The sequence below is a fragment of the Ictidomys tridecemlineatus genome, chromosome 3 (assembly GCF_052094955.1).
Source record: "Ictidomys tridecemlineatus isolate mIctTri1 chromosome 3, mIctTri1.hap1, whole genome shotgun sequence".
In the NCBI taxonomy this organism is placed as follows: Eukaryota; Metazoa; Chordata; class Mammalia; order Rodentia; family Sciuridae; genus Ictidomys; species Ictidomys tridecemlineatus.
Window position 1 is genome coordinate 63,370,478 of NC_135479.1, and position 26,760 is coordinate 63,397,237.

Consider the following 26,760-nt stretch of genomic DNA (forward strand, 5'->3'; position numbering starts at 1 on the left):
AGTCCTCACTCGGTTCCTGGCGGGGGGACGTGGACTTGACCTGGGGTATCTCCCTTCATTCACCCACAGTGGAGGGGTTTCTATGTTATCCCCATTTCCCAGGACGGTAACTTTCCCAAGGTCACAAGCTGCTGTGTATGTAGGGGCCTGGATCTTAACACCAGTGCATAGGATTCCAGCTCCTTCTCACTTTAACATCGACCTTGCCCACATCATGGTTCTTTTATGATTAAAAAAAAATTGAAAAGATAGGCCACACCTTCTCCACCACCAAATGCATACACTCTCTCCCCTCTGGCCGCCCCACCAGGGGTCTGAAACCAAGACACCCTGTTCTCTCTGAGTTCTTAGCCATTATCACCTGTAATCAACCCTTTCCCCCAGAAAGCCCAGGGTGGCGGCAGCGGGCGGGCGGAGGTGGAGCTGGTGGGAGTGGAATCTGTAGAGAGCTCAGTGGCAGGCCACTTGTGCATGTCTAATGGTGTTTTCTGTGTCAGAAGGGCGGGCTGCACTCGTCACAGGCTCGTTAGGAGCCTGGCCAAGGGGTTGTTTGTGATTTCAGGGCTGGCTGAGGAAAGCACTGGCCAGTGTTTGTGCTCCAAGTGGACCTCCTGCTGGTCCCATCAGCACCCCTCCCCCCTTTCTGTTGATCTTCCCCAAGTTTCTATTTGTTTTGCTCTTGCAGACAGAAGTCCAAGACAAACTGTGGTTCCCCCGTGGGCCAGGAGAGCTGATATTTCTGGTCCTTCTAGAACCACAGCAAACCCCAGGGTTTCACCACGGCCGACGTGGACCGAGTCCTCACCCCGTTCCTGGCTGGGGCCGTGGACTTGACCTGGGGTATCTCACCTCATCAGGGTGGCGATGGTACGTCAAGCACCTGCTGTCCAGTAAGTGGCCCACGTTCTATCCAAGGTCCCCTGGGGGCTGCCTATCGCATTAGCAAAAATCCTAGCCCGCCATGATTGCATCCTGCCAGGGGCCTTTCCATGAAGCCAAGACAGCAAGCTCTACCTTCAGCCCAGTTAAATGTCCGCGAGATTAATCTTCTTTTCCAATCACATTTTGTGACACCCAGCTGGGTTTTCTGAACTCACATGCTTCTGCATTATGGTGGGAGGCACTAACGTTTACCAGGGTATATGGCTTTTCCTGGGTGCCGTTCAGTGCGACTCACTGGTGTGTGACCCCCGTCTCCAGAACACTGCCCCTCTCTCCAAGCAGAACTCTGTGCCCATGAAGGGCTGACTCTCCTGCCCTCCTCTCCGGGTCCCTGGCAACCACCATCTATTTTCCGTCTCTGAGTTTGACTATTTAGGTATCCCACATAAGTGGGATCAGATAGTGTCTGTCTTTTAGCGACTGCCCTATTTCACTCAGCATCACGTCCCCAAGGTTCATCCCTGTTGAAGCATGTGTGAGCATGTCCTTCCTCTTTAAGGCTGAGCGATACCCCCACCGCACGTGGGTACCACGTTGTGGGTCTGCGCTCGTCCAGTGGTGAACCTTTGCACTGCTTCTACTTTGAGGCTGTGGTGAATGATCCTGCCATGAGCCTAGTGGGGTAGAAATATCTGTGTTAGTCAGCTTTCTGTCACTGTGACAAAAGGCCTGAGATAATCAACTTATAAGAAGAAAAGGTCTATGTTTTTGGATCACAATTTCACAGATTTCCGTTCATGGTCACTTTGGGATCTGTGGTGGCACGGCACAACATGACATTAGCCAGTGGTGAAGAAGGCCTGCCTGTTCATCTCATGAAGTGACAGGAAGGGGTGTGAGTCCCAATATCCCCTTTAAGAACACATTCCTAGTGACCTAACTTCCTCCTACTAAGTCATACTAAAGTTTCCACCATCTCCTAGTCTCACAAGCTGAGGACCAAGCCATCAACACAGGGGACAATGAAGATCCAGACTACATCTGGGCACAGTGGCTCACGCCTGTAATCCCAGTGGCTCAGGAGGCTGAAGCAGGAGGATCACACATCCACATTCAGCCTCGGCAATTTAGCTAGGCTTTAAGTAACTTAGTGAGAGCCTGTCTCGAAATAGAAAAGGGTTGAGGATGTGGCTCAGTGGTTAAATGCTCCAGGGTTCAATACCTGGCGTGCGGACACACACACACACACACACACACACACACACACACACACACTCCAATCCAGAGCAATATCTGGCTATGTCCTTGCCTTCAATTCTTTGGGGGTGTACACCTAAAAGTGGGATTGCTAGCAGACAATCATTCTTAATTCTGTGTTTGTTTGTTTGGAGAAACTGGCATCTTAGACCCAGTTCACTCCAACACCAATTCAGCAAACATTCATTGAGCATCTGCTATGTTTGCCAGATGAGCCCCTCCAGAGAGGTCCTCCACGGAGCTCCCTTAGAAAACTGCAGACAGTGTGGATAGATAAGTGGTGAAGACCGGCCACTCCCTCTGCCGTAATTATAATAATAGGGCCCCCAGCACCCTGCGGGTCCTGGGCTTTCTGAGTCTCACATAAAGATGAGCAGCTCCAAATCCAGAAAGGATGCAAAAAGGAGATTCTTGCTTTAACAGGTCTGCCCTTCCGCTGGTCCCCAGCTTGGTCACCTCTGGGCTTTTCCGAGGGAGGCAACGGTGACTTCTAAAAAGGGTCCTTTTCTACTTGTCCGACCTTGTCAGCTGAGTAGGAGGGCGACGCCTGGGATGTGGGTCCCCGAGAGGATCCTGTGGGGGCTTACGCTGAGCTCTAGAAGGACCTGCTAATGGAACCAGAGCCGCCCCTCTGCAGGGTAGTGAGTGGGGGGCAGCCTTGCATGGCTGGTGTCACAGTGTGACGTTGCTGACCTGCCCTGAGGCAGTGGGGTCTACGCTGACCACGCTGCGCACTTGAGCTCAGCAGTGTGGTGGACCGGAACCACTGGACCACCCAGAGGCAGACCCCGCCAGCTCTGGCATACCGGCCTCCCTACCGTGAGCCCCAGGGCCTTCTTAATCCTCATGGAAAAATAAAATCCCCTCTTGATTGGCCTCGGTGTTTTATTACATTTGAATATCCTGAGTTTTGGCCTCCTGGAATGTGGCCATATAAGCTGATTCTAGAACCCACCCAAATGTGCTGTGACCATGCCGAATTCAGATGGATAAAGGACAGCAGAAGGGACAGGGATGGGGGCCTGAGAAGTTCAGGTAACAGTAGCCCAGGCCGGTGAGAGACCACCCATCCGTCCGTGTGGTGGCCGGCACCACTTGCCGCTGAGTGGCAGACAGCCTGCTGCAGCTGCAGCCGGAGACCTCATTGACCGGGAGGCCTTCTCTGATGCTCAGCTGCGCCCTTGGGGAGGGAGCAGGCGTGTGTGTCCTGCAGTCTGGAAGCGTGCCCCTTTGATCCAGCCCGTGAAAAATGACTCACTCACTCGCACCCTGGTTAGAGACTTTGGTGTCTCAGAAGCAGCCTGGCCTCGCTCATCCTTCAGCAAAGTCTCGGTGACACACCGTCAGCCTGCTGCAGGCAAAATGCTCCTTTCTCTGAGTATGTCCGACAGGATGACTCACCCCCTGTGACCCAGGTTAACAAATGCACACAGGCAGGGAGCAGGGCACCCCAGGCTTCTGGGGAAGGGTCAGGGGATAAGGATAAACAAGAGCAAATGGGGAAGGGGGAGGGTGGGGTGGAAAGCTCACCCTGCAGCCACAGGAAGGCACTCCAGGCCTGGGCGTGGGACGGTATACAGTGGCCATCTCAGTACCCTGCTGCTGTCATGCACTAAACTCAGCTTCTCTAATCAGCTGATCAGTGACCAGCTGTTGGCTTTGAGATTGCCTGCCCACCACTGCAGCCACAAATGCCAACTGAGCCCTTCCCTGTACAGGTGCACTGTGAAAAAAAAATTTTTTTCTTTATACTGGAGAGTGAACCCAGGGGCATTTAACCACTGAGCCACATCCCCAGAACTTTTAAAAAATAGATATTTTATTTACAGACAGGGTCTCACTGAGTTGCTCAGGGCTTCGCTAAGTTGCTGATCCTGGCTTCCAACTCACGATCCTCCTGCCTCAGCCTCCTCAGCTGCTGGGAGCACAGGCGTGCACTCTCGCACCCAGCTGCTGACAGATCATGCAGAGATGGAGTACAGATCTCTAGATTTCAGAGACAGTAGTTTCAGTCTTGGAGACACAGTCATGAGAAACAGTCACGGATGATGGAAATGTACCAGAGGCCTTCTGGAAAAGACTTGGGGTGACTTGACTGCAATCATCTGGCTTCCTGGTTTTGAAGGTGGTATGATGGCTGGAACCATAGCAGCCGTCTTGCAACTAAAAGGCAACAATCTTAAAGACCAATGAGCCACACGATGAAGTTAACACAAGAGGAGGAAGGAAAGGTTTGCCTGGTCTTTAATGACTCCCTTGGGCAAGCCTGTAACTGCCAATCTCCCCACTTAATGTTGGGAGGGAAACTGTCTCCAGATATTATAAGGTGCTTTTTAGATGATCCTGTTATTTGTAGCCAAAAGCATTGCTGACTGTTCCATGCAGATCCTGGGGGATTGTAGAAAAGAGAGAAAATAATTTTCATTTGGATGGATTAGGGGAAAAAAAGGGTGGAGAAGCATGTAACTTAGTTGTCAACAATCTGATTTCTATGGAGGAGGCTGAAGAAAAAGTATTCAGAAAGAAAAGACGATCCATGCGGAGATGATAATTATAGCATCAGCAGCTGGAGTGCAGCTCTGTAAAAAAGCACTTGCCTAGCATGCACGGTGCTCTGAGTCTGATCCCCAGCACAGCAAAGCAACAACAACAACAACATTTCTTTAGCATCTACTATAGTCCAGAAGGCGCTCTAAGGACTCACACACAGACGGGTTCACAGCAACCCAGCAAGACAGATATCACTACCATGTGCATTTTGCAGAGAGAAAATAGCTTCAGAGAAGTCCAATAACTCTGGAGTCATCTTTGTTCTTAACACTTATCTCTTCCCCTCAATCTGAGAATGTTTCCCTAGGGTTGAAGGATGCACAGGGGCTGGGGGGGGCGGGGGTGGCAAAAGTCAAGGAGAAAGGAAGGCAAAGGAGGGTCAGTGTTTGGGGCAGAGACAGCACAGACAGAAGGAGGCGGCGATCAGAGAGAAGTATCAGAAACTATGTGAGCCTGCAGATGTCCATGATGGCACTGTTCCAACGAGCAGAGGGCTGGCTATAACCAACTGTCTGTCAATGGGATATGGCTGAGCACATCGCAGCCCATCCACACCATGGAATGTCATGCAAAAAAAGAACGGAGATGCTCATCATGAGCTGATTCGAAAAGGTCTCCAGAATACAGCATGGTAAGTGGAAATTCAAGGTGGGAGGAAAGTGGCCCTGTTAGTTTATGTTACTGTAACAGATGCCTGAGATGGCCAACTTACAAGGCAAAAAGGTACTTTTTGGCTCTTGGTTTCTGTTACTGTAACAGATGCCTGAGATCACCAACTTACAAGGCAAAAAGGTACGTTTTGGCTCTTGGTTTCAGCCCATACTCACTTGGCCCCCCGTTATGGTTTGGATCGTAAATGGCCCCAAAAGGCTCATGGGTTGAAGGCTTGGTCTCCACGACAGTTCCATTGGGAGGTAGCAGAGCCTTTAGGAGGTGGAGACTAGTGGAAGGATTTGGGTCACTGGAGGACATGTCCTTGAAGGAGATCTTGGGATCCCAGCCCCTTCCTCTCCCTCTCTAGGCTTCCCTCTGCCATGATGTGCTGCCTCACCACACAGCCCACAGCAATGTGGGCCAATGACCACAGACTGAAAGTCTGAAACCAAGAGCCCAAATAAGCCTTTCTTCTTTATAGGTTGATTTTTCTCAGGTATTTTGTCACAGTGATGAAAGCTGACTAACACAGTCCCATGGCTTTTGGACCTGTGGCAAAGCAGCACCTCATGGTGGGTAGCATGTGGGGGACCCAGTGTCTTCCCTCATGGTGTCCAGGAAGTAAAGAGAGAGAAAAAGGAAAAGACTGAGGCCCCTGAGACCTAAAGACCTCCCATTAGGCTCACCCTTCAACATATGGGCCTTAGGGGATGCTCATATCCAAGCTGTGCCATGCTACTAATGTTGGGGTATTTTAAAGGTAAGGAAGGAGGAAGGATCTATTGCTATGTGGTGTGCATGCATCGAGACTGAAACGGTGTGCCCCTGTGAGCTGGGGCATGGCGGGAAGTTATCACCGTATAGGGCTGTGTTTTTGAACCAGGTGAATGCACACAGTTTGGGGGAAAAGTCAAGGGTATAAAGAAAGTGTGGGACAGGGGGTAGAGTAGGGATCTGCCCAAAGTCGGTCAGTAGTAGTGTGGAGTAGAAAATGGAAGAGGAGGGACGAGGCAGAATCAGGGAGGCAAGATCCACTGCAGGAAGAGAATGAACTTCTTGAAGAGCCGGTCCTTTGGGTTGTGGCTCAGGGTTAGAGCGCTTGCCTGCCATGCATGAGACCCTGGGTTCGATCCACAGCACTGCATATAAATAAACAAATAAAAGATCCATTGACAACTAAACAAATATTTAAAAAAAAAAGAGTTGGGTCTTTGCCGGGTGCTCTGTAATCCCAGTGGCTTGGGAAGCTGAGGCAGGAGGATTGTGAGTTCAAAGCCAGCCTCAGCAATGGTGAGGTGCTAAGCAACTTAGTGAGCCCCAGTCTCTAAATAAAATTCAAACAATAGGGCTGGGGATGTGGTTCAGTGGTTGAGTGCCCCTGAGTTCAATTCCAGGTACCCCCCCACCCCCCATTTTTTTTTTAAATAAAGAGCTGTACCTTTATTCTGAGACTGGTGGGGAACAGTGATTTAAGCAAAAGCAAATAGATATTAGAAAGTACAAGCAGGGCTGGGGATGTGGCTCAAGCGGTAGCACGCTCGCCTGGCATGCGTGTGTCCCAGGTTTGATCCTCAGCACCACATACAAACAAAGATGTTGTGTCTGCCGAAAACTAAAAAATAAGTATTAAAAAAAAATTCTCTCTCTCTCTCTTAAAAAAAAAAAAAACTACAAGCAATAGCAAAACAATCCTCCACGTGCCCATGATTGACCTTCAATAGTTACTTGCAAACGGTCAGTATTATTTCATTTATTCCTTTTGCTATGTGTGTGCGTGCACACCACACACACACACACACACACACACACACACACACACACACACAGCTGGATTGTATTAAGGCAAATACAGACCCCATACAATCTCATCTATAAATGCTTCCATATGTCCCTCTATGAACACTCCTTTTGAACCATAGTCTAGGACTGTAATCACACCTAAAAAAAAATCTCTCAACATCAGCAAGTATCCAACCCATATTTCAGTGTCTGCAATTGCTTCCTGGTTGAGTGTTTTCTGGTTTGGTGTGTTCAGTTCAGGACAATTCGGGACCCACGTGGAGCCCACACGTCGTATTTGGTGGATGTGCCTCTGGACGGGTCTCCGAAGCCTCTTGGTTCTTGCTGCTTCTTTGTGGAAGGGGCCAGGCGCTTTGGCCTGTTCCTGGTGTGTTCTCCTGTGCTCTGTGCTGTCAGTAAACAGGGAGACCCAGAGGTGGGGCCCCCACCCCATTCACTTCTATGTCCTTTCCCTGTGGCAAGACTACTTCGTAGATGGCACTTGGCACTCCCTCCCTTATTTTCCCATCATCTGGCTGGTCCCATGCCTCCATCCCCGCGTCTCAGACCCAGAGGAGCCTGAGAATTGTACAGGGTCTACCGTGGCTGCAGGTGTGGAAAATTCCGACTTCACCTCATCCTGAGGACTGAGGATGCGGTCCGGGGAGACCCTTTGAGGCTTGAGGGAGTAGCTCTGGAGGCAGACAGAAGACGAAAGAGCGGTGACATGAAGAGACAGGATGTGTATCGACTGGCCAGTGGCTGGAGTAACGGCAGACGTGGATCGAGAAGCAGGTTGCACTTGGGAAATGTGGCAATTGAGAGCCTGAATTGGGCCAGAAGGGATATTATGAGGTAGCCGGCCAGCTAGAGCTGACCCTCAGAAAAGAAGCCTGAAATGAGGGAAAGTCTGGGAGGTCACCATGCAGCTCAAGGTCAAAGCCCCAGGAGCCATCGAGTTCCCCAGAGGAACAAAGGAGCAAGAAGAGAAAGACCCACAGGTGACCGAGTGACTGGGTGACTGGCCCCTGCTGAGCTTGAGGCTGGCGAGCCTGCTGGGGGGCTGTTCCCAGGAAGGGTCGGGGGGGCCTCACAGAGGAGAGCAGAGAGCAGTTGCAGCCCAGAGTGGTCAAGGTCAAGTGCTGCGCCTGGGTCAGGAACAGAGCCAGCCAAGCGTCCACGGGATCCACCCACCGGGTCGCTGAGAGTGGTCTCGGGAGAGCAGGCACGGAAGCCAAGAGCATGGAAAATTAAGCAAAGACATCTGCTTCCCGAACTGCAGATCCAGCTGGAAGTTTCACATGAATGGGGACAACCAGGCACGACAACCGTCCGCCCCGGGATGCAGCTGGATGGACACCGGGGGACACCCACGGCAAGAGAGCCCTGGGAATAGAAGGGTCTGAGCAGCCCGGTCCCCAGTAAAACAAATGGGGGGGGCGCTCATGATTAGCACACGGGGGACACGGCTTGGTGTGACAATAGACGGCCACCACCCCACAGGCCAAAGAGGTGAGACCCAGGTGGACACGTGCTGGAACAGTCCATTTTCAGATAAAACCACCTTACGCTGTTCCAGTGGGGTCCCAGGCAGGTCCGGTAGTGCTGACCCTAAGGGGCCTCTGGGGGGTCTCGGGGGAACTAGTCATGATGGATGTCCCAGGTGCTGGCAATCCAGGAGCATCCATGGCGGACACCCTGTGATCCAAGCTCTCTTCCGAATAATGCACGCTGGACTTCAATGAAAGCTGATTTTAAAAGTTAACCAATTTGGGGAGGCTGGGGTGGTGGCTCAGCGGTAGAGCGCTCGCCTAGCACGTGGGAGGCCCTGGGTTCGATCCTCAGCACCACATAAAAATAAATAAATGAAGATATTGTGTCCGGTCACAACCAAAAAATAAATATTAAAAAAAAAATTAACCAATTTGGGAGGTGCCCAGTAACCTGGGATAAGCCCCCCACACCGAGGCAGGCTCTCCTCGGCTCCTGTACTCTGGCTGGCCACCTGCCCCCCTCCAAAATCGTCTCTGCACCTTCTGCCCGAGACTTGTCCTGCAGCCTGTGCTGCGTCAGACTGACAGACTCCTGCCCATGCTGTGGAGCCCCAGCAGGCTCCACAGGGTGGAGGGTGGGGAGGCCCAGGCCTCCATCTGGAGACTAAAGCACCCAGCGGGCACAGGCGGACCACCCTGGCCGCCTCCACCCACAGCTTCCCCTCCACATGGGCTTCTCCCACAGCTCCCTTCGACGTCTGTGCTCCCCCCGCAGAGGTTTGTCATGCTTGGGCCACACGCCAGGCACGGGAAGAAGAGATGCCTAGAAGTTTCTAGAAGATGATGGTCTCCCGGGAGCTGCCGTCTGGCTCATGCCTCTGGGCCCTTCAGGTCTCAGCGTCGTCGATGTCACTCCCTTAGGGACCCTCACCAGACCACAGGAGGCAGGGGACTCAGTCCCGCCCAGCTCCTGCATTTCCTGCTGCTGACAAGCCCTGGACAAAGTCCCATCACCTCTCTGAACGAGTTTTCTCATCTCGTGGGTGTGCCTTCCTAGAGGGGTGTCGTCACATATTAAAGTTGTTCCCACCTGTCACCAAAATCCCACCAGCTGTCTCGCTCCAAGAGCCAGCACCCGAGCACTTGCCACCTTGCCCTCTGACCCAAGCCACCATCCTGGATCATCAAGGATTCCCCCTGGATCCTCCTGTGTCTTCCCAGGCTGACGGCATCCATGCGGCAGCCAGAGGGATCCGCTGATGTCCCTCCTGGGATCAGGGACTGCTAGCAACTTCCTGTGTCCTCTGGAGCAAAGTCCAAGTCCTTGCAATCTCCACAGGCCCTTCCAGACTCGCTCACCGTCCTCCCTCCCTCCACTTGTGCATCCCACCCCCCTTGCTATTCTGTGAACATGTGGCACCCCCACCCCCACCCCGGCCTCCACGCCTTTGCACTTTCTGTTCCCTCCACCTGGAGCACTGTTCCCATACACCTTCAGCGTCTTGGTTCATATGCTCTTTCTCTGTAAAATTCTCCTTAACCGCCTCACTCTTCCAGATTTGATTTCCTGTCACTGGAACCACCATTTGTCACTGCAGATATTTCGTTCACTTGTTTGTTTATCATCTGCTCCTTCCCAAGAGAACAACATGGTAAGAATTTGCAGGGTGTTTCCCAGCACCTGGAACAGAGCTTGGCACACAGTATGTGCTCAGTGAGGACCCTGGCTGGGGTCCTCAGTTCCAATTACTGGGTGACTGTGCGGTACTGGTTATAACCCCATCATAAGTTGAAAAGATCATAAATCAAAAATGCATCGAATCCATCTACCTACCAAGCATCTCAGGTTAGCAATGCAGCACCCCGGAGAGTGTCATTGGTTTCTCCCTCCTGATTACAGGGCTGACTGGGAGCTGTTGCCCCGAGTGGGTAAAAATCAACTCCTGGGGGTGGGAAAAAAGATCAAAATTCAAAGTGCAGTTTCTGCTGAATACATACTGCTGTAGCATCATCGTAAAGTTGAAGAATTATAAGTTGAACCATCGTAGGTTCCCTGCCAGCCAGCAACCTCCGTGTGGGTGCAGACAGCCTTGGGTTTGCAGAGCTGGGAGGACCCATCTCAGTCACGGGGCCCTGGAGGATCACACACACAGAGACAGGCTCCTGGCTCTTAAAATATCTGCTTCTTTTGTTGCCACAAGACTTCAAATTCCTCGGCAGCTGCCCATTCTTTGGGGTTTAATTCATTCTTCATGCTTCTCCTATCAAATGGAAATATGGCCACGTGGAGCGAGCTATTTCCTTGGCATAGACCTGACACATTTGTGACTTTCCACAATGTCAAAATTACTGAATGACAATAATTTCACGAGCCACATCATATCCCTCCACTTTCATATAGTGAAATACTCGTGGCTCATTGGGTGTCATGACCGAGGCAGTCACAAGTTCTTGAAGTGGAATACCGTTTCAATTTTAATTCCTAATATCTGTAAGTCACACATTGTGGGAGACCTACCTTGCACACTTCCCGGCTGGGTGCTGAGGTGCTCAGTCTCAGAAATGTGGCAGAGCTCTCCCCACCCTTCTTGAGTCTGAGGGTCAGTGTCTCGTGCATGGGTGTGTCTTGCTACAGCCCCATGGGTGGAGCTATGCTCACCTGCTCCTTTGTAATATAACCCCTTGCTCTGTTTAGGATAGGATCTTCCATGGAAGTGCCTTGTGTGTGTCCCCTTCTCTTACTGTGCCCTTGGGTGTGGCCTACCCAGGTGTCAGTCAACCTGCTGACAGTAGACATCATGAAGATTGACTCAGGCCCTGAAACCTGACCCCTTGCCTCAATTGAATAGCTTCTCCTCAATAAAAGGGGTCAGCGCGTGCTCTCACTATCTCTCTTCCTGCAGACCCTTAAGGTCAGAGGGGCCGTCACAGTGACCCCAAAGAAAAAGGTATTTGTGTCTCTTGTGTGGTTATTTCGTGCAGCCCAGTTAGCCCAGTTCAACTGGAGTGACCCCTGAGCCTTTTAGACGCGAGAACAGAAACCCGGCAACACATCATACTTCCCACAATGACCTACAGGTTACAGGACGGTGAAGGGAGGGTTAACAGGGGCCACAGGGTTTCAAGAAGCTGCAGAAGAGTCACTGCAGGAGTCCCACAGATTAGAACCAGCTGAAGAACGTGTTGGGGTGCAGAGCTGTTCAGGCCTGGAGCTTACTCCAGGCGAGGATCTGGGTGGCAGGCTGTTTCAACTGGGGAGATCAAACGGAACGGAAGCCTCTGGGACAGAGTCAGGAGTTTGTCACCTGCTGACCTCATAATACATTGTTCACCAGAAGGTCCCTTAGAACAGTGGGTTGGTGGGGGCCACCATCTCAGCTGCCCTCCTCTCCCGTGCATCCAGCGAGGGTCTGATGGGTCTGACAAGCCCGCAGGCCTGGCTTCTGTCCTCTGGGTTTGATAGGTCCCCACATTCCTGGGCCTCTGATTTGACTGGATGAGTTTGCAGGTGGCATTTTTGGTGAGCAGGGTTACTTTATTTATCCGTTTGTGCCTTATCCCTGTGCTGTGCCGCTGGGTGCCGTTCCTGTGGGGAAGCCATTCCGCCTTAGCCCTTGTGTTCACAGGGGGGCAGCTCATGGCAAAACGCCGCTTTACAATTTGGTGCAACTCAGGACGAGGCACGGCCTGAAACTGCCGTTCTGTCCAACGCCGAGTAACTCAGAGGAGGGTGCAGCCTGCTATGCAATGACAGCACCCGGTCCCAAGTCCCTGACACGCAGTGCTCAGGCTGCTCGGATCAGGCACAATCACGCTGTTTAAGACCCGTGCCCCCCAAAATAAAATACAACACTGTGCCATTAAAGGTGCCATTTATTATTGATTATGAGTCTGTGGGCTTGTAGGGCTAATGTCACTGGGCTTAGCAGGGTGGTTGTGGTCTCAGATGGACGCACTCACACGCCTGCCTGTTGGCTGATGGTGGTGGCCTCTGACTGCATGAACCTCATCCTCCAGGAGGCTAGCCCAGGCATGTCCTTATGGCAATCACGTGGGCAGGAAGGGGTAAGGGGACTGGAAGCTCCTTTGAGGACTAGGCTTACAATGAACAAGCACACTGCCATTTCTGCTGCTTTTCTGTCTTCTTTGGCTGAGGACCCAACATGGGGCCTCATGCATGCTAGGCAAGCACTCTGCCACTGAGCCACACCCCAGCACAGGCTCTACCTTGTTGGAGGAATTGCAAAGTCACATTCAAAGAACGTGGATCCTGGGAGGTGGGATGCTGAGAGCCACAGCTGAGTCGGAATGGCCCCTGGCATTTTGCCATTAGTATTGGTTGAGAGGCAAGCCATTAAGTTGATACTGGATTGATTCGGTTGTATATTAGACCTTTAATGTCCGCCTCGGCCTGCTACTTTGGAGTTCTCATGGGGATTCCCGGAGAGTTCCCATTGGTTGGGGAAGTGCGGGAGGAGGGATTTCCGGAAGAGGGATTCCCAGTTGTTTGTTCCTGGAGGAGCCGCCGTGGCGTTTGGGAGAGTTCCCAGGGAGCATGTGTGGAGTGTGCTGGTGGAGTTCAGAAATAAAATTTGTTCCTGCTTCAGTGGCTCGTGATTTGTGCCCAGCTAGACTGCAGCATTTGGTGGCCCATACGGGGAACGCTTGAAGCTCGGAGGTAAGTGAAATTGCTTGCCCCTGAGGGAAGGCAAGAGAATGGGTGGCCATTTCAAAAAACAATGTGTTCATGTTTTGATTTGTTTTGTTTTTGTTTCAAGCTGCCTATCCCTAGAACTTTCTCAGGCAAACTGGAAAAATGGTTGGCTCAAGGTTTGAAGTTGTTCGCCCCCGAGGAAGAGATAGAAATAGACCACAAATGCACATGTCAACAAAATAGGAAAATTGATACAACGATTTTTTGTTCCATTTTTGTTTCATTCTGTTTCGGTTTTGTATTGTGTTATCTTGTTGGAATGTGTTATCTTTATAGTAGATTAGAAATTAGTAAAAAACAAACTGAAAGAGTGTTAAGTAAATTGTTAGAGGTCCAGACTATGGTAGAAGACATGTTCGATCAAGTAAAAGAGAAGGTCTCTCGAGCTAGTCAGATAGAGGAATAAATTTACATTTTTAGTACCCAAACAGCTCAAAAGGTAGAGCTTAACGCAGTATTACAAGCTTTTGTGATGTTTAAGGATTCTGTATTTAATTTATTTTCTGATAGTCAGTATATAGTTAATGCTATAGTATCCCTTGAAGATGCTGGTAGGATTTCCCCTTCCTCTACTGTTTTCTCTTTGTTTTCCACTATACAAAGTCTAATCTGGGAGAGAAAAGATCCATTCTTTATAGGACATATCAGGGCCCATATAGGATTGCCTGGAGCCCTTAGTTTGGGCAATGATTTAGCAGATAAAACTACACATGACATACATATTTTCTCCACAATAGAAGAAGCTATAAATTTTCATAAAAGGTTCCATGTCAATGCTAATACTTTACAAAAGCATTTTAAAATAACTAAGGTACAAGCTAGATAAAAAATAAAACAATGTCAAAATTGTGTGACCTTTTTACCACAAGTTAATCTTGGAGTCAATCCTAGAGGACTGATACCTAACCATATTTGGCAGATGGACGTCACATACTTGCCAGAATTTGGAAAATTAAAATATTTGCATGTTACAGTTGATACTTCTTCTGGATTTTTGATGGGCTCTCTTCATGCCAGAGAAAAGACTAAGATGTTATAGCTCATTGCTTACAAAATTTTGCCACTGTGGGCGTTCCTAAACAGTTAAAAACAGATAATGGTCCTGGCTATACCTCTACCTCTTTTAAACAATTTTGCTCATCATTTGGCATTACTCACATAACAGGAATCCTATACAATCCACAGGGACAAGGCATAGTTGAAAGACTCATCAAACTATTAAAACGTACTTATTAAAGCAAAAAGAGGGAATTGGAAAGGGGTATATATCCCCCAAAGATAAACTTAAAATAACGCTTTTTACTCTAAACTTTTAAAATTTAGATTCATCAGGGCTTAGTGCTGCAGAAAGGCATATGTGTCAAAAAATGTACATACGCCCAAGGTACTTTGGAAGGATATTCTAACAGGACAATGGAAAGGTCCTGACCCAGTGATTGTCTGGATTCAGGGGTCTGTTTGTGTGTTTCCACAGGGAGAACAGCAGCCGATTTGGATTCCAGAGAGATTAACCAAAGCGATTTCTACAGACCAAAAAGAAGATGATTTGGCTCAAATCCATAACAGCTGATATCCAGAACTCCAGTTTGGCTATCCTTACATCTACAACAATGGTTCTCCCACAGCAGGAGGCTAATGAATAATGAACATCATTAAGGCCTATTTCAAATGTAAAAAACCTTGGGGCTTACTTGTGGGAATATCTTCAGACCCATAAGCAAGTTACAAAAAAAAAAAAAAAAAAAAAGGATGGGATATCCAAAAAAGAGTCAAACCCAGGTGGTATCCAGGATGTCTTTTTTCAATATCTATTTTATTATTGCCTTTTCCCACATAATAAAGTTCTATTTTATTTTTTGAGCTCATTCAGACCTAGGTTAGTGTTTTTCTGATCAGTTTTATTTTTTGACTGTGGAGTTTTTAAACATTGCAATGGAGATTTCACCTGTGTAAAGTTACAAGGCCTTTACTATTGTCTTCTATGTTGTATGTTATGTGTGCACACTTGTGTTTTGTGTTGTATGTCTGTATGTGCGTATGTCCATATATCATATATAAGGAGCACTCATGAAAAAATGAATCTGAATTTTTTTTATTTACATGATTTAAATGGTTTAATTTAAATTGGGTAAACAGCTGTTGAGGATTGTTTTAATATGTGAACATATAAGGAGGTTAACAGATCTGTTTGTTTACTTTCACCTTTCCTTTTCATTATATTTAATAATTCTGTTCAGGATAATGTAAATTATTCAGAAAATTGTTTTCTTAGTACCTGTTGGAATGTTACATATTTTTTTTTAGCCATCATTGCCAGAATTCCTATCTTCATCCCAGTGCGGGGAAGACATAGATAAAACCAAACTACAGCTTCTTTGATAGTTATCACAGTAAACTGTATAAACTGATGCATCAATGAATAATAACTCAACAAGTAATGCTCAATCAAGGAGTTGATTTACTTTGGGAGGAAATGGACATATTGATGGATTCCTCTGCTTTGAACTGCTTGAAGAACTTGCCTGGACTATGTATCACTTCTATGCATTGTGAACTATCTGTTGGTGCAGTGAATTGTGGTAGTGCTGGGGTATCTTTGCTGATGGTGTCATCAGTGGTACAATTTTTCCAAAGGAGCCGTCAATTGGCTTGGTGTCATGGCATTTCTGTATCCTCCTCCCTTCTGCTAGTGATGGTCTAAAATTTAGGGGCCAACAGAGGTGAGGCAAAGAACCTCACCCCCCCACACTGGTGCATAGGCCTATCCACAAGTATGGCTGTATGCTGGACCGGTAGTCAGTGACGGGTAAGATCCAATTGCAGTGGTATCAACCTAAGACAGGAGGCTGACGTCTTGAGGTCAGCTCATCCAATGACGGGTAAGGACCATATGTGTATTGGACAACCTAACAGGCAGGGTCCCTAAGCCACATTGCTTGTTGTTTAATTAAACAGAAGGGGGAGATGCTGAGAGCCATAGCTGAGTCAGAATGGCCCCTGGCATTTTGCCAATAGTATTGGTTGAGAGGCAAGCCATTAAGTTGATGCTGGATTGATTCGGTTGTATATTTGACCTTTACTGTCCGCCTCGGCCTGCTACTTTGGAGTTCTCATGGGGATTCCCGGAGAGTTCCCATTGGTTGGGGAAGTGCGGGAGGAGGGATTTCCGGAAGAGGGATTCCCGGTTGTTTGTTCCTGGAGGAGCCTCGTGGCATTCAGGAGAGTTCCCGGGGAGCGTGTGTGGAGTGTGCTGGTGGCATTCAGAAATAAAGTTTGTTCCTACTTCAGTGGCTCGTGATTTGTGCCCAGCCAGACTGAGGCTGTAGGAGAATCAGGGTCTTTTGAGGGTACCAACCTTTCACACTGCTTCTAATCTTCCTTTTAAATCAAGGATGAAGTCCGGTGGGGTGGCACTTGCCTGTAATCCCAGCAACGTGGGAGGCTGAGGCAGGAGGATTGCAGGTTTGAGGCCAGCCTCAGCAATTTAGCAAGATTCTGTCTCAAAATAAAAAAAATAATAATAATTTTTAAAAAGGACTGGAGATGAGGTTCAGTGGTTAAGTGCCTCTGGGTTCAGTCCTTGGAATAATAATAATAATAATAACAACAACAGCAATAGAGGATGATGTAAGGAAAATAATAAGTAAGCAAACATATATGTATTTATAGAGCCTTTGACGGAGAGTCAGTTTGGGGGTTCATTTCCTAGCTCTAGGAGCTTTGAACAACCATGTTTAAAGTCCACCTACCTGGCTGGAGAGACTCAGAGGAACCCAGCCTTCTGGCCATTCTTCCCAAGCCAATAGGTGTGTGAGGGAACCTGTCCTCTCTCCATCCCCTGCCCAGACCACACCAGTGGCTGGATAAGTTCTCCTGAATGCTCCTCAGTCCAAGCCACATGGAGTAGAAGGATCACCCATGGGGGCCTAGTGAATTGAGATCTGATCCAATGGTGTGTGCCACTGTGTTTGGGGATAGAATAAAGACCTGGAGCAGAAAATTGAAGGAGGCTTGTTTAATTCCGAGATCTCATACCACAAAAGGACTGATTCCCGGAAGAGGCTCCGTTGGGCAGGAAGGGAGATGGCTGGACCAGGAAGGATTCTCTGTAGCCTTGTCTTTTGAAAGTGAGGAAAGAAGGTCAAGCCGTAAGTTGGTGGCAACACTCAAACGCTGAGACCTATTTCAGGACCCTGGCCAGCGCTCCCCGTCCAGGGGGCATGCACACCTGAGTCTTCCGGTTCTTGGGCATCAGGGACCACGCATCAAAATGCCACTGCTACCTGCCCGCCTTCCTTCTTCCTTCACCCCCGTGCCTGCTCGGCAGCTTAGAGCAGCTGTGGAACCCATCAAATTCAAACCCCTTGGGTTTCCTGCCTCCTAGAAAACAGTTTGCTGCCTATCACTTGGGTCTTTCCAGGAGACGTCATGAATAGCATGAATGCCTCTTGCCTTGCCGGAAGTGAAAGTGACGTGGACATTGGGTCATGTCCCAAGTGAGTAATTATCAGCTTTTTGTCCCCGTTCCTTCATGTTCAAATTGCATCCATAGCCTGTAACTCATTTGGTTTTTAGTCAGAGAAAATGCAAACATAGAGCACAATGGAAGTGTGTCATGACTCAGATTGCCTGTCCCCATCGCATCTGTCCAACAGCCCGAGTGCCGGGGAGCCTTTGTGCAGAGCCCAGAGCCTCTGTCTGAAGTCATACCCGGTAGATCCACACTGGGACCTGTTCACATGGGCTGTGCTCTGTATGTCTGCCAAGCCTTCCCTCACCACCTCCCAGTGACTCAGCACTGCCCTCTTTTCAACTAACACTCTTTTCAAAGAATGACACCTGAAAAAAGCTGTCATGGACAAGCTTTCTGCGTAGGGTCTCCCCACAGAGCCATGGCCTCAGTCCAGCTGGTCCACTGGCAGCCTGTCCAGCCTGCAGGTATGTTCAGTTCTATGAAGCATTTAAAGAATAGAGTCAACTTTTAAAAATCTGGATTTCACTTTAAGAGCACTTGCAGACACTGGTGTTTACCTACCCACCGTTTCTCCTGATTCTTGGGTCTGCATTGTAATTTCAGACAAAGTGGCAATGTGCCCAGTTTTGAAAAAACTACATTTCCCATACTCCCTTGTGGAAAGGTGAGACCACGTGACTCAGTTCTGACCTATGAGACGAAAGTAGAAGTGGCTCCACCCCTTTTGCCCTTTGCTTCCCTCTTCCTACGTCTGGAACGCCAGATGAGTGGCAGGTACAAGAGAAAAAGAGAAGGATCCTGAGTCTGAATTGACTCTAAGAAGCTTGAAACCAGTGCTGAATGACCTGCCTTTTCCAAGAGTAAAAATGAACTTTCTTACCTAATGCATTGTCGTCATGCAATTTACATTGATTTTCATTCAAAGAAAATGCAAATGTAGGACATGGGATTTTTTTTTTATAGGTAGCTAACTTAACTCTGAGAAACAGTGTCGCTTGAAAAATCAAACAGTCTAATAAATACAATTTGGGGCATATATTCATTTCTTCTTCATAACAGCTTTATTGAGGTTATAAGTCACCACATTTTCATTCATTCAAAGTCTATAATTTAATGGTGTAGTGTATTCACGTGGTTGTGCAGCCACTGTCAGAACATGGTAGCAACTCTAAAAAGAAACCCTATGCTCATTAGCTGTCACTCACCATTTCCCCATAACCACCAACCTCCCTGGACCCTGGCAACCCTTCATCTTTCTGTCTCTATAGATCTTCCCATTCTGGCCATTTCATATAAATAGAATCATACAACATATGGCCTTCTGAGTCTGGCTTCTTTCAATTTCGCATAATTTTTAAAGTTTCATCCATGTGTGACCTGTCAAGACTTCATTTCCTTTTATGGATAATATTCTATCACATGGATATACCATATTTTGTTGGTCCATTCAAGTAATAGACCCTTTAGGGCAGGGTTCTTATTATGTTCCCTAGGCTGGACCCAAACTCCTGAGCTCAAGCAAGCCACCTGCCTCAGCCTCCTGAGTAGAAGGGACTAGGAGTATGCACTGGCCCATTGATGCACGTTCTTGATGGGCAGCCATTGGCTGGAGTCAAGTCATGGTGTCCCCTACTGGTCAGTAATAGCTCTCTAGTCCTTCCAGTGCTTCCCTCATTGAGACTGAGTGTCTGTGGGCATTTCTCATTGGCCTTGCACACCTAGCTTATTATGGAGGAAAAGTATTTATTGATTCCAGTTCTTTAATAAAAACAAGAGAACAGAGGTCCACAGAGACCATCCGCTCATTTCTTACATCCCACAAATCACTTCCTGAACGTCCTGCCCTACCCCATAGGCATTTGGATTTGTGGTTCAGCTCATCATTTTAAAAAGACAGGAGGGACCTGTCTGGCTCTTTGTAGGGCTCCAGCTCTGAGTACACCCCGGTTTGTTGAGGTTCCTCTTAAGAATGTAGTGGAAAGGGAGGAGTATGGGGGGAGGGAGGTGGCACAAGGTCACAGGACCCAGTGTCTACAAAGATGAAGGCACCTTCCAAATGCTTTGTCTGGAAAGTTGGAGGAGGAGAGGAGGGGCACCTGTCAGGGCTTCCTTCCCTCCTGGTCGGCTTGGGGTGAGGGTCAAGGGAATGGGCTTGACACTTATTCTTGATTCCCATAGCAGCCCTGGTCTCGGAATCTCATGTCAAAGGACAAAATTCCAACTTGAAGATCTTAACTGGTTCTATTCCTGGTCCTGGAATCAGACAGCACGCCAGTCCATAAAACAGAGTTAGTGTTCCCAAAAGAGGAGGTGGTTTCCTGGAGAGAAAAGCTGAAGAAATCAGAGACAGAGAACAAACAACCGATTGTCCTTTCAAAAGTCGCTGTCCTTGAAAAGTGGGGACAGTGGAACAGAACAATAGAACATAGCTGACGGATGCCAGGTTTACTCCAGGTATCTTTTTTTTTTTTTTTTTTTTTGCGTCAAGATGAAGACAGGGAACTTCATTGTCGTGCCGATCAAAACAGGTCTGTTTAGGAAATCTGGCTGCTACCTCCGTCATCCAGATTTCTTGGAAAGTCAGAGAAACAGCTGGGTGATACCAGGTCCCTCTGTTTTGATTTTCAGCCTGGTCTGTTGGGTTCCGGTGCTAGAACCAAGTCCACTCCAGGGTATCGGGTGAAGCGGGGCTCCGTTCTCCCACCTTGCCGTGTCCCCCTCCCAGGGGGTTCCCCCAGGCTTGTCTAGGATGAGGATTTGCTGCTGTCTCTGCTCTGCTCAGTTGTATATGTGTGTCACCCCAGAAGGCCTGCTGGTAACAGGCTGCCAAACCGAGCGTGGCAGGGGTGGAGGGAAGAAAGGCTGGTACAAATGAGCTTTTTGCCCTACGCTGTTGGCCATGCTAGGTGGAAGGTTGGTAATATGCAAAAAAACGCATATTGGTCATCCCAGTGATGAGGGAGGAGAATTGTGAGTTCAAAGCCAGCCTCAGCAACTTAGTGAGGCCCTAAGGCACTTAGCAAGATGCTGCCTCTAAACAATTTTTAAAATAAAAACATAAAAAGAGCTAGAGGTATGCCTCAGTGGTTAAGCACCTCTGGGTTCAATTCCAGTACCCCCCCAAAAAAAGTGGTTTTGCCAATTATTATTATTATCATTGTTAGTATTTTGTGGTGCTGGGGATCAAACCCAGGGTGCTGTGCACGCTAGGCTAGCACTGTACTGAGCTACATTCCTACCCTTTTTATATTTGAATTATTATTTTTATTTTAAATTTGTATGGCCCAGGGTCCCCCAAGACAAGGCCCTTCACCCTCAACCACACAGTGCTACGACCCCAGGTCTCATTTTGATTGTCAGAAGGAAACTGTGAAGTAGGGGCCCCACTCCTCCTTGGTCTGAGGTCCCTGAGGGCCCTCAGCCTTCCCTGTCTCTCTCCCCACCATCCTGCCTCCGAAACGCCTTTGCACAGAATAATTGGAAATGGCCATTTTGTCAAAACCCTCCAGGCTGAGAAACTTCTAGATCAGCAACAAAGTGGCAGATGAAGGGACTCGAGGGCAGACTTTTACTCTGGTCGCCAACTGTGGGGGTCCCCCCTCCCTCCCAGACCACACGACAGGGAGGCAGACGGGCTGCAGACCCCGCAGAGGCGGCCTCGTTCTGGTTCAAAACTCGCTTTTGTAGTCTCGCTTTGTAGTTCCAAGTGGGGGGGATGAAAACCGTGGTTCAGCCTGAGGTTTTGCAAAACAGCGTGTGTGGTTTCAGGGCACTCGGTTCCATCTGAACCTCAGAACCGGGCAGCTGCTGGCCCACCCCTCGGTGCCAGGGAGAACTGCGTCTTGGGGTGGAATCATCTTGCCTTAGCAAGAGGCGCAGGTTTTTCTCATTTCCCCCAAATTCTGGTCTTCCACAGGCAGATGAATACAGACCCACACACAGTGGCCTGATTCTAAGACCGCGGTGAGCCTGGATCGGGGTAGGGATGAACCGGCATGGGTTCCTCCTGCTCTTGGGATGCCCCCAGGAGAAGCAGATGAGTGTGTGCATTTCCATCCTCCCTTACACCAGCCCAGAAGAAGGGGCAGATGGCACGCTTGCTTTCTTGGGAGGTGCTGGGGTGGAGAGCTTTGCTGGAGATCATTCTGGTGGGTGGCAGGGGTGCTGGTGGGTTGGGGGTGGGGCGACACTTTGGGCCATGGATTCATATTGTTGACTTTTAAAATACATCGATATCTTAATCTCTAATTGCCCTCATTCTTGTTACTTCTACTCTGGCATGAATCCCAAGTGGGAGAGAAGAAGACAGAATACACGTTGAGCCTGTTCTCTGAGAAGGTCAGCAAGATGGGGTTGGAAGGAGAGAGGGTAGAGACGATCAGGACTCGGTCCCCTTGGTGACTGCAGTACGGATGCTCTGAGATACGGCCCCCCTGGGTGGCGGTGCAGATGGAGTTACCCCTTCACAAAGGAAGGACGGAAGGCTTTTCTGGGTGGCTTGGAACCATCCTGGCCAGGTCTGTCTGGGTCTCATGGAGACCTTCTAAGAAGGACAAAAAAGAATAGTTCAAATGAGGACAAGCAGCTGGGTTCACATGAGAAAGGACAGTGGGAGAGAGAGAGAGAGATCAGAAAGAAATAGCTTGGGAAACATGAGCGGCCGAATAAACATATTAATCAGAGAAATGCAAATGAGGAGCCAGCGGCAGAGGGAGCTATCTTCTTCCGCCCACTCCGTTGGCAGAAGATAAGAAGTCTGACAATATCATGGTGTTGGCAAGGACTGAGGAGCTCTGGGCACAGCGGGTGGGTGTGTCGATGGCTGTAAGCACCTCGGAGAACAATGGAGCCCTCTCTGGCCAAGTTGAAGGTTCCCGGTAGCCCGGCGCCGTTCCCTTGCCAGGTGTACACATGCACAGTCGAGAAGCCACCTGAATGTTTCCCAGCAGGTGAAGGGGGCACCTAGATCAAGCTTTAGTCACACTGTAGAATCCGATTTGCCAGTTTAAAAAAAAAAAAAAAAATACGAGTCCACGTGCTTCTCTCTCCAAGTAGATCCTGGGCCGACTCCTGCTGGCAGAGGTTGGGTTGTGGGCTGAACCCTGAATCCGTCCTGTTGGCCAGGGGACGGCTGATGCTGATCATGGAAGCCAGCATGTTTTCATGCCTTGGTCCCAGCTGCAATGCACTTCTGGGGGCTCACACCTGGCTCCTGAGCCCCCCTCGCACCCCACGGTACAGTCCCCAAGTCTAGTCCCCAGGACCCCCCCCTCCCCAGGGAGTCTATAGAGCCAGGGAGGAGTGAGCAGGAAGGCTCAGCTCCCCAACGCAGAGGACAGACAGATAAAGCTGTGACTCACACCCGAGACCCCCACCCTCAGGACCAGGCCTAAGCCAGGGCGCCCCTGATGTCTCCCCCGTAGCTTCTTAACCTTTCTGTGTCCTGCCCTCCTCACGGATCTGGCTTCTGCTCGAGGAGAAAGCTTTGAATCCTTGCCTCGGTCTCTGTTTCTGGGGGAATCGGACCTAAGTCATATTGTACCCAAAGACAGTGAACAGGGACCGAGCAACAAACCCAGCCCATGGTCAGAGGAACGGTGGGGCGAGTCGACTTTGTGAACTTGGCCCAGTCGCCAGGCCTCTCTTGGGATACATCCACTTCCATCTGAAAGAAAACACCAGAAACTTGCAAAGGCACAAAACTGACTTTTGACGGTGCTTATTCTTGGAGGGAGGCAGGGAATGCCTAGCTTTTTGAATCTTTTGTGATGTTTGAGTGTTTTGTTTTTTTTTTTTTTTTTTTTTTTTTTTTTTTAAAGACAGAGTGAGAGAGAGAGAGAGAGAGAGAGAGAGAGAATTTTTTTTTTAATGTTTATTTTTTTTAGTTCTCGGCGGACACAACATCTTTGTTGGTATGTGGTGCTGAGGATCGAACCCGGGCCGCACGCATGCCAGGCGAGCGCGCTACCGCTTGAGCCACATCCCCAGCCCCGTTTGAGTGTTTTTTTCCCCTCCCAGTATCAAGGATTGAACTTGGGGGACATTTAACCATTAAGCCACATCCTGAGCCCCTTTCTTTCTTTCATTCTTTTTTTTTTTTGATAACAGGGATTGAACTCATATACCCTCGGCCAGTGACCCACATCCTCAGCCCTATTTTGTATTTTATTTAGAGACAGAGTCTCACTGAGTTGCTTAGCGCCTCACTTTTTTTTTTTTTTTTTTTTTTGCTGAGGCTGGCTTTGAACTCACGATCCTCCCATCTCAGCCTCCCGAGCTGCTGGGATGATAGGCAGGCACCAGCCCGCGGGCTGTTGGAGTGTCTTGAAGAACATGTGTCCCTTCTGTCATTTTATTCAATTTTAACTTTAAGGAGGAATGGTTTAGCACCCATTTGCAGGCCTAGGCTGAGAGCCCTACTCCAGACGATGCTAGTAGTTCTCCCAAATGTCCTCCCGAAGGAGGAGTTACTTTGAGCTCTTCATTTCACAGATGAGGAAACAGATCTAGAGACTCGAATGAGTCAGTGTCACAGGGCTACTGTCCAACCCAGATGGGCCCTTTCCAGGCCTGGACTGGGGAGGTCACTAGGACTAGATAAGGTGGCGTCTCCAAGGTTGGTGGCTGTGGCTTTATGCGAGAGAGAAAGACTCAACAGCACACGCACGTGCTCCCTGTGGGTCATCGTGTGGTGCCCAGCCTGGCCTGGGGACTCCCAGCAAGAAGGCCATCATCAGCAGATGCAAGCCCTTGACCTTGAACCAGAACAGAAAGCCCAAATCAGCCTCTTTTTTTTAATAACTGATCCAGTCTGTGGCAGCATTTTGTTCCTAGCCACAGACTACGACAGGATTGAAAGGGGGAAGTAAAAAATGTGTCACTGGTCCACGAAGAGCTGAGCAAAGAGCCATCACGCTTTAAAACTTGACCTGTCAAGTTGCTCCTGATTGAACCAACAGGTGGAACTCCTGCATGTGAGAACGAGTTTCTACGTAGGAGACCTCCTTGGCTTGGTGAGTGCTGTTTTGACCAAAAAGATAGCCCCTCAACATCACCATCCAGGGATAGCCACCCCCCACCCAGATACACACCTTGATTCTTGCTTCTCTCTCTGTGTCACAGCAGAACAGCAATTTCTGCCTGATTCATTCACAGGTGTGTCTCAGGCACTGACATAGGAGCCGGCACATAGTAGCTACTCAATAAATGCCTGTTGAATAATAAGCAAGTGGAGACATGGATGAACCAACAAGTCTACATAGGTATCAACTTAGACCAGAGACCAGATGGAGGGGGGTGGATAGAGAGAACTCAAAACCTGTTCCTGTCTCCCTTGACCATGAGTCCCTGCCGACAGGCTCACCTCTCCAAGCCAAGACCACTATCTCGTAGCTAGCTCTTCATCGGTGAACTTCTAGGTCTCTAACTCCCACAGGGTGTGTCCCTGTGAGTCATGTCAGGGGGGATTTTCAGCCCAACCTTCCTGGAGGTGACATCTCAGGCCGTGTGAACGGCAGCCCAGTACATGAGGGAGAATCCTGGGAGAGAATCCAGGGGTCGCAGAAGCATCCCTTGGAGAATGCTACTTACCAGGCCCATGGGTGTGTGACAGGTGCCCATGGCCTGGGACCGGCCAGGCAAGTGGTGGGAGCTTGGGGCGTGGGGAGGAGAAGTGGGCATGGTTGTGGAGGGGACGAAGGAGTCGGCCTGAAAGAGCCCCTTTCAGGGAAGTTAAAGCTGGAAGTATTGAGCAACAAATCCAGGTGAATTAGAGTACCGGATTTGATTTCACTGAATCAAATAAATGTCCACAGGTCCATTCTGCTCTAAGGAAGTGATTTCAAAAGTAAATGGGGGAGAAGGGACAATGGATCCTCAGAAAACGGTCCCACTTAAGTGCAGAAGGAAATGGAAATTCAGCTTTCAAACGCCACAGGCCACAAATGAATGAATGCTAAGATTCACGTCAGAGGAGACTGAGGGAGAAACAGGATTACACAGCTGTGAAATATTCCTCCAAAATGTTTATTCATTAGAATGTAGAAAATGAGGGCTTTGGGGGCCGCAGCTCAGTGGCAGAGCGCTTGCCTAGCCCGTGTGAAGCGATGGGTTCCATCCTTAGCACCACATAAAAAAGAAACAGATAAAAATAAAGGCATGCTGTCCGTCTACCACAACAAAATTTAAAACAAAACAAAACAAAAAATGGGGAGGGAATGGTAACTTTACAATGGGAAAACTTTGGCTGGGCGCGGTGGCGCATGCCTGTCATCTCAGGGGCTCAGGAGGCTGAGGCAGGAGGATCGTGCGTTCAAAGCCAGCCTCAGCCACTTAGCAAGGCTCTAAGCAACTTATTGAGACCCTGTCTCAAAATATAAAAATAAAAAGGGGCTGGGGATGAGGCTCAGGGGTTGAGCACTCCTGGGTTCACATCCCTAATACGAACAAAACAAAACAAAAAAAAAACCTTGGCAGACTGTTCTCACCAGGCGGTCAAGGTTAACGTCACAGCGTGTGATAAGACGCACGGGCACCACGTGCCTTCTGGTATGATGTACTCAGACACCTCATCTTTCTGTGGTGAGCTTGCCAACAATGTGCAACTTCAGGCTAATCGCTAGAAAATGCCAGACAGACCCAAATTGAGCAATATTTTACCAAATATCTGACCAGTACTTTCCAAAAATGTCAATGTCATAAAAGATAAGAAAAGGCTCGGGAATTGACAGCTAAAGACCACGTGAGGGCTGGGAGTGTTGCTCAGTGGTAGAGGACTTGCCCAGCACGTACAAGGCCTTGAGTTTGATCCCCGGCTTATCTCTCACATACACACAAATTCAAATAAAAAGAAAAAAGACCTAGAAATGAAAAAAGAACACTGACCAAGAATCAGCAAACTATGGGCTGGGGCTATAGCTCAATGGCAGAGCACTTGCCTAGCACCTGTGACACACTGG

The 26,760-nt window shown here is 48.9% G+C and overlaps 1 long non-coding RNA gene across 1 annotated transcript; it reads left to right on the forward strand.

The window, feature by feature from the left end:
- Positions 1-574: 574 nt before the first annotated feature.
- LOC144376203 (uncharacterized) lies at positions 575-16,616 on the forward strand. Its single transcript, XR_013436420.1, has 2 exons — positions 575-890; positions 14,804-16,616. It is a non-coding gene; the product is annotated as an uncharacterized LOC144376203 (long non-coding RNA).
- Positions 16,617-26,760: the final 10,144 nt, after the last annotated feature.